Raw genomic sequence first — 15,624 nt, 5'->3', positions numbered from 1 at the left:
TCTCTCTCTCTCTCTCTCTCTCTCTCTCTCTCTCTCTCTCTCTCTCTCCAGGGATGAGAGACAGCAGAGGAAGGGTCAACCTCAACTCATTATCAAGCTTCCTAAAATCTCAGAGGAAAGGCAATTCTGAAAGACAGGATCTCTGGTCCCCTGATACTGCGTTGGCTCTCCTTTGTACTATGTCCCTGTTTTTAAGAACAGTGATCTATGTGGGTGTAATATCAATTTCCTTTTTATGCACTTAATAGTATTTCATTTTTCTAATTACATGTAAAGATAATTTTAGACATTCATTTTTGCAAGATTTTGAGTTCCAGCTACTCAGCACAGCAGCAACCCTTCTCTCTCCCCAGTGGTTAGCAAAAACCCCAGACTCCCCAGCAACCATGTCGAAGAGACCCACAGTTGGCATTGATCTTGGCACCACTTACTCCTGTGTGGGAGTCTTATAACATGGGAAAGTGGAGAACATTGCTAATGACCAAGGAAACAGGACCACCCCAAGCTATACCACCTTCACTGACACAGAACATTTAATCGGTGATGCTGCAAAGAATCAAGTTGCGATGAACCCCACCAACACAGTTTTTGATGCCAAATATCTGATTGGTCGCAGATTTGATGATGCAGTTGTACAATCACACATGAAGCATTGGCCTTTTATGGTGGTGAATGACGCAGGCAGGCCAAGTGGAGTACAAAGGGGAGACGAAAAGTTTCTATCCAGAGGAAGTATCTTCTATGGTCTTGACCAAAATGAAAGAAATTGCTGAAGCTTACCTTGGGAATATTGTCACAAATGCTGTGGTCACAGTGCCAGCCTATTTCAACGATTCCCAATGTCAGGCCACCAAAGATGCTGGAACCACAGCTGGTGTCAATGTGCTCCGAATCATCAATGAGCCAACTTCTGCTGCTATTGCTTATGGCTTGGACAAAAAGGTTGGTGCTGAGAGAAATGTGTTGATCTTTGATCTTGGAGGTGGTACTTTTGATGTCTTCATTCTTACCATCGAAGATGGCATCTTTGAGGTCAAGTCTGGGGACAGCTGGGGACACCCACTTGGGTGGGGAGGACTTTGACAAATGAATGGTCAACCATTTCACTACCGAGTTCAAGCGAAAACACAAGAAGGACATCAGTGAGAACAAGAGGGCTGTTCGCCGTCTCCGCACTGCTTGTGAACGTGCAAAGTATACCCTCTCTTCCAGTACCCAGGCTAGTATTGAGATTAATTCCCTCTATTAAGGTATCAACTACCCAGGCTAGTATTGAGATTGATTCCCTCTATTAAGGTATCAACTTCTATTCATCAATCACCTGGGCTCGTTTTGAAGAGTTGAATGCTGATCTTTTCCGTGGCATGCTGGAACCTGTGGAGAAGGCCTTAAGAGATGTCAAGCTAGATAAGTCTCAGATTCATGACATCGTCCTGGTGGGTGGTTCCACTCAAATCCCCCAAATCCAGAAGCTTCTGCAAGACTTCTTCAATGGCAAGGAGCTCAAGAGTATCAATTCTGATGAGGCTGTTGCTTATAGTGCAGCTGTCCAGGCTGCCATTTTGTCTGGAGATAAATCTGAGAACGTACAGGACTTGCTGTTGTTGGATGTCACTCCTCTTTCCCTTGAAATTGAAACTTCTGGTGGAGTTATATGACTGTTCTGATCAACCGTAATACCGCCATCCCCACCAAGCAGACACAGACCTTTACCACCTATTTGGACAACCAGCCTGGTGTGCTTATTCAGGTTTATGAAGGTGAGAGAGCAATGACAAAGGACAACAATCTGCTTGGCAAATTTGAGCTCACAGGAATTCCTCCAGCACTCAGGGGTGTTCCTCAGATTGAAGTAATATTTGACATTGATGCAAATGGCATCGTCAATGTTTCTGCTGTGGATAAGAGCACAGGCAAGGAGAACAAGATCACTATCACCAATGATAAAGGACGTCTGAGCAAAGAAGACATTGAGCGTATGGTCCAGGAGGCTGAGAAATACAAGGCTGAGGATGAAAAGCAGAGAGACAAGGTGTCTTCCAAGAAATCTCTTGAATCTTATGCTTTCAACAAGAAAGCAGCCATAGAGGATGAAAAACTGCAAGGCAAAATTGGTAAAGACAAATAGAAGATCCTTGACAAATGTAATGAAATAATCAACTGGCTGGATAAGAACCAGACTGTTGAGAAGGAAGAATTTGAGCATCAGCAGAAAGAATTGGAGAAGGTCTGCAACCCTATTATTACTAAACTGTACCAGAGTGCAGGGGGTATGCCAGGAGGTTCCCAGGGGGTGGAGCAGCCCCATCTGGAGGTGCTTCTTCTGGACCCACCATTGAAGAGGTCAACTAAACACATCAGAAAGAGCATTCCACACTGCTTTCCAAAAATTGAAGGACTCAAATTTGTAGCCAAGGCAGTAGCAGTTTAAAAGTAACATTTAAGCTACTGTGTAAATCTGGACATTCTGAATACTTGAATGTGTACAGAGGGAGAGAAGTGAACAACATTGCACTGTACTGTAAACAAGTGGAAATGCAATTGTCTTGGAGAATAAAATCTATTTAAAATTGGCACCATAAAAAAAAGATTTTTGAATTCCAAATTTTTTCTCCCTTTCTCCCTTCTCTCCCCCTCCCCCAAATAGCAAGCAATCTGATATAGATTATACATGTACAATCATGTTTAGCATATTTCCACATTAGTCATGTTGTGAAAAAAGAATCAGAATAAAGGAAAAAATCATGGGAAAGAAAAAACACAAAAAAGTGAAAATAGAAGCTTTGATCTGCATTCAGACTTCATAGTTTTTTCTCTGTATGGATAGCATTTTCTATCACGAGTCTTAGAATTATCTTGGATCATTGTGTTGCTGAGAAGAACTAAGTTTATCATAGTTGATCACTGCACAATGTTGCTATTACTATGTACAATGTTTTCCTGGTTCTACTCACTTCACTCAGCATCAGTTCACGTAAGTCTTTCCAGGTATTTCTGAAGTCTGCCTACTAACCATTTCTTATAGAAAAAATCATATTCCACTACATTCATACACCACAACTTGTTCAGACATTCCCCAATTGATGGATATCCCCACAATTGCCAGTTCTTGTCCACCACAAAAAGAGTTGCTATAAATATTTTTGTACATTTTGTACATTTTTTTATGTTGGACTATGCCTAGTTTCTGCCATACTACTTTCCAGTTTTCTCAGCAGTTTTTGTCAAATAGTGAGTTATCTCAGAAGTTGGAGTCTTTGGGTTTATCAAACAGTAGATTACTATAGTCATTTACTACAATATCTTGTGTCCTTAACCTATTCCACTGATCTGCCACTCGATTTCTTAGCCAGTTACCAAATGGTTTTGTTGATTGCTTCTTTATAATATAGTTTTAGATCTGGCATGCCTAGGCCACCTTCCTTTGCATTTTCCCCCTTTAATTCCCTTGATATTCTTGACCTTTTATTCTTCTAGATGAATTTTGTTATTATTTTTTCTAGCTGTATCAAATAATTTTTGGTGGTTTGATTGGCATGGTACTGATTAAGTAAATTAATTTAGGTAGAATTGCCATTTTTATTAAATTAGCTCAACCTGCCCATGAACAATTGATATTTTCCCAATTGTTTAGATCTGATTTTATTTGCGTGAAAAAGTGTTTTGTAATTGTATTCCTATAGTTCTTTGGTTTGTCTTGGCAGGTATGCTCCCAAATATTTTATAATATCTAAAGTACCTTTAAATGAAATTTCTTTCTATTTCTTGCTGCTGGGCTTTCTTGGTAATATATAGAAATGCTGATGATTTATGTGGGTTTATTTTATATCCTGCAAGTTTGCTAAAGTTGTTAATTGTTTCAAGTAGTTATTTAGTTGATTCTCTAGAATTCTCTAAGTATACCATATCATCTTCAAAGAGTTATATTTTTGTCTCTTCATTGCCTATTCTACTTTCTTAAATTTCTTTTTCTTCTCTTATTATTAAAGCTAACACTTCAATACAATATTGAATACTAGTGGTGATAATGGGCACCCTTATTTCACCTCTGATCTTATTGGGAAGACTTCTACCTTATCCCCATGTAATATCAATTTTATTTGAATGTGGTTAATAACTGAACATGTTTTACTATAGACAATTCATTTTATACAATTTGGAATTAATTACTTAGTCTATTTATACATCCCATTCTGGTTCTTTTATGAGAATGGAAGTAAAATAGTATCTTAGGCAATTCACTTGTGCAGCCATGAAACTTATGCACAGATGTCATCTACTTCCAAAAGAGTGTTGCTATCTATGTGTTCATGTATAGGATTAGATGTGTAGCAGCATCTTATCCTCATAAGGGGGAAATGAATAACTGGGGTGAATTTTTTTTTGAGAAAACAAGAAAAGATGATTATATGTCAAATAAATGATTCTAATGGGATACAAAAGCCTCAAGCATGTTTTAATAACAAATTATAAAAATCAGGTTTGGAATTTTATACATACAATTGCCTTTTTCACCCCCTGAACAAATCTGGCAGTTTAAGAGGTTAGTTACCAACTGATTTTTCAGTTGTTATTTGAATTTCCTAAATATATCAACTTGACAACTTACATCACATGGCTGTTGTAGGTAATAAAACTGAAGATTTTCCCTTTGAGGGATTTGAATTTAAGATGAAGAATAAAATAAATTAATGCCAGACAGTCTTCCAGGCTGTGCTCCTTTTTCCCATGGGCCAGGTACCAGATGTCAGAAGGAGGGCTCTTTGGGAAACATGTTTGGGGATTGATCTTAAGTTGCAGTAGTCTATATTTCCCCTCTGGGGAAAATGGAATTTTTCTGTCATAAGATACTATCACTAGGCCTCCAAGAGAGGTCTATAACCGGGGAATATAATATGGGTAATGAGTTTCTTATGTTGGATTCTAACTCAGGTCTTTCCTTCAAACCCAGTGCTCTATTTACTCTGCCCCCTAATTGCCTCCTGTTACACAAAACACTTTACCTGGAAATAACTGCCACACAAAGAAGAACAGCAGTGGCATTATGTTAAGAGCATGAGTCTTGGACTTGTAGTGTCTGGACTCAATTCCAATTTTTGTCACTTAGTAGCTACAGACTGAGGTCCTATGAGGATTTATTAAATGCCTACTACTTATAGGTGAGATCTTGTGCTGAATGAGTCTCAACTGATACTTGCCACAATTGTTCTTACTAAGAGGAATGCAGCAAACAGGAAGAAAACTGGGATCTCTTGTGTGAAACATTTCTCTCTCTCTCTCCCTCCCTCCCCCCTCCTTCTCTCTTTTTCTGTCTCTCTCTTTCCAAGGGCCAGCTGGAGCTGCTGAGGCTTTCTGAGGGCCATGTGGAGCTGCTGAGGATTTCCAAGGGCTATTCAGAGCTGCAGAAGCCTGAGGAAGCATGACTGTGATGCCTGTATTTTGTACAAATGTTGTTGCGGCTTTGTTAAACTTGGTCTTCTCAGAAACAGGAACTGTGAAGCACTTGAAGTGGATTGGACACTGTGAACTTCAATATGGAATGGGAACTGGATGAAGAACTGGACAAGGAGCTTCACAAGGAACTGGGAGCTGCCTGCCTTTGAACTCAGGTGGCAGTTGGTTGGATTTGGGCAGGAGATGGTGCCATGGAACAGGAGCCATGGAAGCTGAAAGCCTGCCCCGAGTCAAGAGGAAAAGACTTCTCTGTGAGTACTGAGTAGTGATGAAATTGTGATTTACTTGTGACCAAGGTGTGGATGGCCTGTGTATTTCCCACTACCCCTTAAGATGGTACTGAGTAGTGACTGATGACTGAGTAGTGACTGATTTGTAACTTAATGTGCCCCATGGGTGGAGAACTTTGACCTTTTGTACTTTATGATTGAATGATTGAGTTACTAAGTGATTGATTAACTAAATGATTGTCCTCTGTTAAAAAAAACTATGTGACCACTTTGGTGAAAACTATGTGGCTATTTTAGTGATAAGTTGCTGAGTTGTGACATGGTGAATGCTGTATTTTGATTTTTGGTGCTAAGTTGTAATATTGTGAATGCTGTATTTTGATTTTCCATAAATGTTTTGCTCTGATTTGTTATTGAATAAATAGAGAGCTCACTATACTAGATAATCAGAACCTTTCATAGCAGCAATCCTCTGGAAAACTGCTCATGTGTGGCTTTACATAGAGTCAGGAGTTAAGCTGATATATCTAGAAATGAAGTTGATCTCCAAATAAAAAAGAAGAAGAAATAAAAGGAAAAACAGAAGGAAATGAAAGTGAATTGTTAGGATTTCTAGGTTTTCAGTGTGCCAAGGAAACTAGAAATATGAAGTCCTTGAATATCTTGGTGTCAATGAGAAAAGGAAGCAAATACTTGAGGAGAGGGATTCCTCCTGCACCTTGGGATATCATCCCTTCTCTACCATCAAAGCTTTAGTAACTAAAGAGTTTAATGGAGGAGAGGGATTGGCAGAGATAGCAATCCCTTGTTGATGTCTGTAATAATTAGAAGACAAAGAGGAACTGGAAAAGGGATCCCTAGGAATGAAGAAAGCTAGGTGAAGAAAATAGCATCACCTTTCCAATAAGAGAACCTGGCTTTGAACCACAACTATATTATCTGCTAGCTGCATGACACTGAGCTAGACTCTGGACCTCAGTTTACTCAAGTGAAAAATAGACCTATTGGACTAGATATTGACTTCCTGATTTAAATTTTATGATTACAGTATAGAATTGTGGAAACTATAATTGTGACCTATAACCCATTTCCCCGTTAGACATAAATAAAAAGAATCCTCTTTGGCGATATTAACCAAGACAAACAAGTGTCAAACCAAGCTCAATTAATAGTAAAGCAGAACAGTATCACAAAAGGATCACTGGACATAGTAGAAAAGGACCAGATCTTGTATACTACATTAGTTAGCCACTAGGAGACCTCAGAAAAGTCACGTAATCTCATAGTGTCTCCGTTTTCTCATCAAACAGATGAAGGTAAAAAAGGACAGGTCAAGCCCTGCCTATGTCACTGGGTCATTGTTAAGAATAAATGAGATCATAAGCAATAATAGCATGGCTCAGGGCACTTGGGAAGGTGTCTCTCAGGGCACTTGTAATAGCACAGCTCTGGGCACTTAGGGGGACAAGGCTCAGAACACTTAGAAGAATAAGGTTCAGAGCACTTCAGATAGCACAGCTCAGGGCACTTGGGAAGGCATGGCTCTGGGTACTTAGGAGGACAAGGTTGTGGGTTCTTGAGAGGGCATGACTCAAGGAACTTTGGGTAGCACAGCTCAGGGCACTTGGGAGGGCGTGACTCATGGCACTTGGGATAGCATGGCTCAGCGCACTTGGGAGGGCATGACTCTGGGCACTTTGGGAAGCCAAGAAGCACTATGTGAACTGATCCTGTTATCTCCATTGATAGAGAGAACCTAGATTAAGTCATGAAAAAAGAATGGAAAACACTCATCAGGACAGATCTGACACCAAGGCAAGAAAAACAATTCAGGTGTCACCATGAAACATAAGCTTTATTTGAGTCAGTTGGAGGAGAACTACAAGGGCTCAGGGAATGGAAATCACCACCCAGGTTATAGCACAGAGGAGAACTCATGCAGTGGCTGGTGGCCAGGGAGTATGGTCTCAGGGTCATTCTTCCACTGAGGTTCCAGGAAGCCTGGAGTAGAGTAGATGGGTACTTTCTCTACAGTCTCTCATCCCAGGAGGCATGAAGATTGGGGTGGAAGATGGGAGTAAGGCAGAGGTCTCATTTCTGAAATGACTGCATCTCTAAGAACAAAAATTCTTCTCTTTGACTTTCCTTTCAGGGAAGAACAAAGGCAAAGAAGCCTGGAGATTCAGAGGCAGGGTCTGGGAGCTCAGATATCCACAGGATCGTTCAAGCTCCCTGTTTCATGGTGTTGCCAGCATTAGGCACTGTTACTTTTTGTGGGGTGGGCCCTGCTGCTGGCAAAGTGGAGGGCATAGGGAGTATTTCTGCTGGCGCTGCTGTGGTGGGTACAGCTCAGAACAGTTGGGAGGGCATGGCTCTGGGCACTTAGGAGGATAAGGCTGTAGGCACTTGAGAGGGCATGACTCAAGGCACTTTGGGTAACACAGCTCAGGGCATTTGGGGTAGCAAAGCTCTGGGCATTTGCGATAGCATGACTCAGGGCACTTGGGAGGGCATGGCTCAGGGCACTTGGAATAGCAAAGCTCTGGGCACTTGCGATAGCATGACTCAGGGCACTTGGGACGGCATGTCTCAGGGCACTTGGGGTAGTACAGCTCTGTGCACTTAAGGGGAAAAGGCTCAGAACACTTAGGAGAATAAGGTTCAGAGCACTTGGGATAGCATGGCTCAAGGCACTTGGAATAGCATGTCTCAGGGCACTTGGGGTAGCACAGCTCAGGGCACTTAGGGGGATAAGGCTCAGAACATTTAAGAGAATAAGGTTCAGAGCACTTGGGATAGCACAGCTCAGGGCACTTGGGAGGGCATGGCTCTGGGGACTTGGGAGGACAAGGTTGTGGGTTCTTGAGAGGGCATGACTCAAGGCACTTTGGGTAGCACAGCTCAGGGCACTTGGGATAGCACGGCTCTTGGTGCTTGGGAGTGCATGGCTCAGGGCACTTGGGATAGCATGACTCAGGGTACTTGCGAGGGCACGGCTCAGGGCACTTAGGCTGGCAAGACTTTGAGGAGTTGGCAGGAAGTTGGCAAGGCTGTTCGTACTGCTCCTGATACTGGTAGGACATCTTTCTTGGATCTTAGTGAATCTGAAAGAAACAGAAGTCAATGTTCACAGTCAGGTACTCTCAAAGGCAAGAAGGTCTGAACCCTTATGGAGAGGTAAGTCATACTTTTAGAAAGCTTTGGGGTTAAATTTTGGAGTGGTAGATGCCACTGGACTGAGAGCTAGAAGACCTGAATTCAAATCATGGGTTTGACAATCACTAGCTGTACGATTTGTGCACATCACAAACTGTAAAGTGCTAAATCAGTGTGAATGCATGTGATAATTTCTCCCTTCACATCATCCTCCAACATCTCACCACAGCAGAAAAGTTACTCTGGTGTCTAAATACTTAAAATGAGGAGTACAAATATTAGCACGTCCAGCCAAGTTGGAAAGGGATTCTGACTCAGGACACACTATAGATTATTTGTGGCCTTGCTGTTGTTTGGTCATTTTAGTCGTATCCAACTCTTCATGACCCCATTTGGTGTTTTCTTGGCAAAGATTCTGGAGTGGTTTGCTTTTTCCTTCTCCAGCTCATTTTACAGATGAGGAAACTGCGGCAAACAGAGTTAAGTGATTTGCCCAGGATCACACAACTAATGAGTTTTGGAGACCAGATTTGAACTTGGAAAGACAAGTCTTCCTGACTCCAGACTCAACAGTCCATCCACTGCACCACTAGCTGGCAATAATGATTTGTGTACAACCTGTCAAATTACATTAAATCTCATCAGTATTTGATAAATTTTAGGGGCTACAGCAACTCACAGAGACCATGGACTAAAGCATGGAAAGGAAAGGGAAATCTACAGACCAATGAAATTGTGGATTTTTGCAAGACTTTTTTTTTTTATTGCTGTTGTCCTGATTCCGATGTGATTTCCCTGCACTTTAAGTGTTCACTATTCCTTGGTTCCTCCAACTAGTTTCTCTCTGTCCTCAATTCATTTTCTAAATTTTTGGGGAACTACCAGTTCATGATGATAGCAAATATCATGAGTATCCTATGGGAAGAATGAGCAATTTCTTCCATGACTCTGGATCTGTTTTTCCTTCTATAAAATGAGAAGGCTGGACAGGTAGGACAGAAGAAGAAACATTGGTCTGGAAGGTGGAACACATGTGTCTGAGTCAATCAATCAAGAGGCACTGAGGAAGCCCTTATTGTATACCAGGAACTTTGCTAAGTGCTGAGAATACAAAGAAAGACAGAAATACGTCCATGCCCTCAAAGAACTCATATTAAAACGGGGGAGAAAATAGGTACATAAATTAATACTACAGGATACATACATATTATATGGAAATAACCTTAGAGGGGAAAGTTTCTCTTAGCCTCAGTATGCCCATCTGAAAAAGGAGAGGGCTGGAACAGCTCTAGGATTACAGCTGTAAGGTTACAAATAAATGCTTACTGAATGTTCAACAGCCCTACGATTTCCTAAATGTTTTGTGGACATTGATAAAATCTTGAGGGAAAGGGACCAAAGTCACTGAAATTCTGAATAATCCCATGTTAAATTCACAATACCATCATCACCAAAACCACAGGACCTTGATTAAAGCCTGGGGGGAGATTGATAGATATACCAGGAGCTGTCCAGGGATAAGACAGAGGCTCCCATGCTGCCGCAGGAGCTCACTCTCAGAAGGGTGACTTTATGGTCCAAAGGGAGATTCTACTCTGACCATTGGACTTTCCAAAAGCAGAATGGGGCAGAGAAGACTCTATCACCTCCCACAGCATTCTTGAATTCAAGGCTTTTCCTAGATTCTCCTGGGTCCCTTTACTTTTTGTTCAAAGTGTACTTCAGGACTACTCACAGGCAAGCCAACAAAAACAGTCATCAACAGTACCCTTCAACATCCTTGCCCTAATCATCCCAACTAGATGACTGAACACATGAAACTTGAGCAAAAGATGAAGATTCAGAAAGAAAACCAGTTTTGGAGGTTGTCTAATCTAATTCTCTATTGTTACAAATGAGGAAACAGAAGCTCAGTCAGTCACCAAAGATCACACAATTATGGAGCCAAGATGTGGACCCAGATCTTCTAACTCTGTGTCCGCTTAACCCCTTCCAACCCAGCTGTCTCCATCTCATTTATAGAATTTCAGTTTGATTACTGATCTTGGAGGTAAAAAACAATGGAAAGACTTATTCAACATGAGCTCTAAATTCAGAGCTAGAAGGGAATGTAGAGACTATCTAATAAAACATTTCATTTTGCAAGTGAAAAAAAAATGAGTGCCAGAAGAAAAGATTCTTAGGAAAGACCATAGACTTTGCATAGAGCATGGCACAAATAGGTGATTAATAAGTATATATTGATTTACAAATTGAAATTGCTGATTAGTAAAAGTCCTAGAACTTAATCTCAGGTCTCCTCCTTTCTGACTAGGACTCTTTATATTAGGACAAATCAAAAGTGGTTACATGACACTTTAAGTATTTTATATGAAATTATCCACTTATGGTTTATTATAGAATTATACTGTAGGTAAGCAGAAAGGTATCTTCAAGATCACCATGGGCCATTAATGACCTTTTATAGAAGAGGAAACTTATGCCAAAGGAGGTTAAGTGACTTCCTTAAGGTCCCAGAGCTTGCTAAAGGCAGAGCAAGGACTAGAAGCCAGACCCCAGGACTTCTGATTCCCAGGCTAGGGCTCTCTCCACTCCACCAAACTTGCCTCCTCTGCCCCTCAGCCTGTAAGAGAAATCCCAGCCTCAAGACTAGCCCTGAAGAATCTCAGACTCACCAGATGCTCCAGCACTGATGAGGAACCAGGTGGCCAATGAGTGGATGGTTGTAGTTTCAGCAAGAACCAATTTATAGGTCTGAGGAGTCCTGCCCAGAGGCAGCAGGGACAGCCCCAGACTGTGCTATCCCAATTATCTCCCAAACAAAATGTCATTTACCTGTGGAGCCTCCCTCTTTTGCAAGTCTCACTGGAGCAGTTGCTTGCCTATGAGTGTTTCACCCTGGAATCCATGCCATGATTGGAGACAAAGCCCCTTATAGGAAAATTGATTGAATTTAATCCATTCCTTGTCACTCCTGAAGGAATTGCAGTACCTAAGATTTTTCTGTGGAAAACATAGAATGAAAAGATATTTAAAAACGTGAAGAAAAGCAATGCCCTATCATAGCTGGTTTCAGCACGTACAATAATTCCAATTCTTCACGACTTCATTTATGGTTTTCTTGGCTAAGATAATGGAGTGATTTGCCTTTTCCGTCTCCAGCTCACTTTACAGACAAGGAAACTGAAGCAAACAGAGTTAGGTGACTTTCCTAGGGCCACACAACTAGTAAACATCTGAGGATGGATTTGAACTCAGTTCTTCCTGACTCTAGGCCCAGCATTCTATACACTATGCCACCTCACTGCCCCAGTGATCCTCAGCCTAGGATTACCAAAATCCTTTCTGAGTATCTCAGAAATATGCTCCATAAATTTCTCATCTTCAGGAGGTAGGTGAAAGCTTATAGACCCTCAGAATTGATAATCCTTTGTGGGTGAGAGAAAGTTCCCTGAGAGAAGGGCTCCACTTCCACTTAGGATGATCATTAATTATACTTCCCAGAATTCTTTTGGGTCCAATGCAGGAATGAGGGTCCTAGGAAAATCTGTGCCCTATGGAGAAAGTTCATTGCTTCCCTGGTCTTTTGAAATGCTTTTGGGCTATTCAAGCCTCAGAACATTCCAAGGCATAAAATGCTTTCCCTATATGTCAAAATAATTTTTCCCTTTACATTTTGATGTCTCTGTTTTTGCTCTCTTCTCACCTTCAGCTTTACACAGCCTAAGGCGGCATGTCCTTACATATAAAATGAGGTTGTTAGTAAAGTGCACATTAACTTTGCACTCAAGTAATCCAAAAAGGACCTCCAGCTTTCTGATTTGGAAAGCCGTAGTGTCAAGACCACTTTCCTCAGTATTATTTTTATAATTTGTCCATCCCTGCCTACTGTCTCTGCTCCACTGGTCATGGGCCAAATGGCACATATTTCCCCTTGGCTTCCTTATGACTCCCTCCCCAAAGCCCTCATTTCCATGATTTTTGTTGCTCTTCTCAGATCCTACTGTTTCCAGGACATCCCAAAGCTATTTCTAGAAGTCTTGAACAAATAAGTGCCTCATACAACAGAATAGATCTCTACTTTCTTCTTTGCTGTATTCCTCTTACCAACAACAATCATGCCAGGGATCAATAGTGACTTACCCATACAAATCTCACTCATAGATAAGGGGCACTTAATAAACAGTAGTGGGCTTCAGTTTAGAGCAGCTAAATAGCAAATCTTGGAACTCAGCCCAAGACTAGAACCATCTCTACTATGCCCCTGGTGATAATGCTATTCTATCTGTGGAGTGATGCTATATTGGGTCATATGTGTTCTATGTAACATGAGGCAGTTGGGTGATATAGTGAATAGAGCCCTGGTCTTGTAGTAAAGTCAAAATCCAACATGAGAAACCCAGTACCTGTGTTATAACATATAAGACATGTCACCTCTCTAGGAGGTCTGGTGATAGTATCTTATGAAAGAAAAATTACATTTTCCCAGTAGGGCTCTACACATAGACTACCCCAGCTTTATATAATATCTCAAACAAGTTTCCCAAAGAATATTCTCTCTGATTTCTGGGACCTGGACCATGGGGTTAAATACAACCTACTTAACTATTTGAAAGGAATCTGAGGATTTTGTTGGTCTTCTGGCTCTATTTAAATCAATAGTAGGATTTGGCAGTCCCAAAGCTAATGGATGTCATTAAGACAGTAAAACTGCCAAGAATAAGATAATCACTCCTGCTCAAACTAGAACTGAAAGAATGATTTTAATAGAGTCCTACAATTAGGTAAAGCCATTGGTAATATGGAGAACATCCAAAGGAGGGTCACCATGTTGGTTCAAGGTATTGAGATCATGACATAGGATGATCAGGGAAAGGCACCTTGGATTTTTATCCTGGAGAAGAGGAGTCTCCAACAGCTATCTTCAAGGATATGCTGGGCTATCACATGAAGAAAGAATCAAATTTGTTTTGTTTAGCCCAAAAAGGAAAGAAAAATGAAGAATGTATGGAAGGGGTACGGAGACAAATTGAAGTGGAATGTCAAGAAAAATTTCATAACAAGTAGAAATATCCCTAAGAGTGAAATGGGTTGCCTCAGGCTGTTGTGAGTTTCTTACTTACTGGACAACTTCAAGAAGAAACTGGACAGTCATTTGCTAGGTCTTTCATAGCAGAAGTTCTTCTTTTATAGGTTGACCTTGATGGTAGCTGAGATCCCCTTCAACTTTTAAAGGCTGTGATTCCATGAATGAAAGGTCATAGATTTAGAACTAGAAAGGACTGGTGAAGTCAAATAGTGCAGTACTAGAATTTTATTGATTAAGTAATGAAGGCCACCAGAAATTAAGTGACTTGACCCAAATCACACATAGTTAAGTGACATAGTCAGAATTTGAATAGGTCTTCTCTTTTCAAATCGAGTGGTCTTTCCATTGTACTTCATTCTCATTGTTGTAGCATTAAGACAAACATGGTGTCTTTAATAATTTTCTTCACTGTGATTAATCCTGTATGTGTGGGTTCTATCTACTCAATTAGATTCCTTAAGTTCTCTATGAGAAATATGAAGTATGAAGGATATCTTTTCTCAGAGGTTCTCTCCTCCACTCCCCCTTCTCAGTATCCATCAAAACTTTTTGTGTCCAAGAACAACTCATTATAACCTTTGGGAGGGAGACCACTCTGTGTGATCCTATCCTAGAATTTCCTTGATGCCATCTGGATGAGCTAAAAGCTTTGCCTGGAAAGGGTTTTGCCAACTGGGATGATGCCAGACAGGTAATGATTATAAGATGAAAGATGAAAAGCCTGAAAATACTTTTTAAAGCCAGTGATGATAGGGAGCTAAGGATGTTTCCATTTTTCAAAATCTGTCCTGTGGGCAGGGTGGAGACATTCAGTCACCTAAACATACCTCCTTCCAGTGAAAAAATTCTTTCAGATTCATCACATCTGCTAGGGATCAGTGCCATGGTTTCTCCACAGACCGAGATGCATCAGACTTGGGAATCAGAAAGAGGAAAAATCTGTCCTCATCCTGAATTTTTCTGCAGTTGGACTCTACCACATGCACATAGATCTGAAAATAGACAAACAAAACAGACCAAAATCCTTGATTGAGAGGGGAGGGAAACAGAGGAAGAAAACAAAGACAAAATGCTTCTTATTCCTCCAAAAATAAAATACAAATTCATCATCCAGGCATTTAATGCTCTCCACAGTCTTCTGTCATAGTACTCAGCAACCTGCACTCTCCATTATTATCAAGCTACTCTGCTGCCTGTAACCTATATACCATACCCCACCTCTAATGCCTGGAGCTTTGGTTAAGTGATCCCTGATGGTTAGAATATACTCTCTTCTCACTTCTTTATAGAGTTCCCAACTTCCTTAAAAGTGCAGCTCAGATGCCAACTCAAACACCAGACCTTTTTTCTGATACCCGCAATTAGTAGCACTCACTTCCTCTTGAAATTCCTTTGCATTTCTTATTTATTTACTTTTCTGTTAATCAATCCATAAACATTTATTTGGCACCTACAAAGTGTTAGTTATTGTGGTAAGATCTGGGGTATACAAAGAAAGGTTAAAGTTTATACGGGGGAGATAACAGGAAACAACTATGTGCCAAATATATCACAAGATGAAGAATGGGATATAATCCATTTGTGGGAATTGAGTGAACCATACAGACTCCATCTTATAACTCAGTTCTGGATTTAGCTCAGTTCCTTTTCTATTCAATAATGGGTCTAGTCTAATTTCTGTCTAGTGAGAAAACT

At 40.8% G+C, this 15,624-nt stretch overlaps 2 pseudogenes; both read left to right on the top strand.

Annotated features, from left to right (window-relative positions):
* The first annotated feature begins 359 nt into the window (after nt 1-359).
* On the top strand, nt 360-2,588 carry LOC138153750 (heat shock cognate 71 kDa protein-like; annotated as a pseudogene).
* Nucleotides 2,111-15,624, top strand: part of LOC138153746 (heat shock cognate 71 kDa protein pseudogene) — a 572,612-nt pseudogene continuing 559,098 nt past the window's right edge.

The sequence above is a fragment of the Petaurus breviceps genome, unplaced genomic scaffold (assembly GCF_028583685.1).
Source record: "Petaurus breviceps papuanus isolate PSGF00001 unplaced genomic scaffold, PetGlider_PUasm1.0 91023, whole genome shotgun sequence".
NCBI classification, from domain to species: Eukaryota; Metazoa; Chordata; class Mammalia; order Diprotodontia; family Petauridae; genus Petaurus; species Petaurus breviceps.
Note: the sequence above shows the minus strand (reverse complement) of the source record. Positions and strands in the feature narration are given on the sequence as shown.